Below are 518 nucleotides of genomic sequence, written 5' to 3' on the forward strand. Positions count from 1 at the left end.
TCCTCGGAATTCATCGGTTTTTTCCGAGGAATACGTTTTTCCTTGGTATTCCATAAGAATATTCCGACGGATTAGTATTTTCTCGGAATTCCGTCGGTATATTCCGAGGAAATTCCTCGGGATATTCCGAGGATTTCATTTTCCGTCAGAATATCCGTCAGAATACCGCTGTTTTCTTGTAGTGTCTAGCCAACCAGCTTTCAAAATCTTCTGATAAAGTCCCAAATCAATCACCCAAGAAAGACCTAGACCACCGATTTAAACCTTCCAACTCTGATGTAGAATCCTTATCCATTCTCCTAAAATAACCCTTCCAACTTTTGGAGAAGAAGAAACTGAAGCCCTCCACAGGGAATCACAGATCGATCTTGAACACCGTCGCTTCTACACTAACATACAAAGCCAGTATTTTTTTATCTACACGGACTGCACCGTCGCTTCTCTTTCTATCTCTAACCCACAGCTTACAAGTGGTGTGTTACATAACGAATAATAATTGGAATATATATCCAAGTTAG

Source organism: Brassica oleracea, chromosome C4, assembly GCF_000695525.1.
Source record: "Brassica oleracea var. oleracea cultivar TO1000 chromosome C4, BOL, whole genome shotgun sequence".
NCBI classification, from domain to species: domain Eukaryota; kingdom Viridiplantae; phylum Streptophyta; class Magnoliopsida; order Brassicales; family Brassicaceae; genus Brassica; species Brassica oleracea.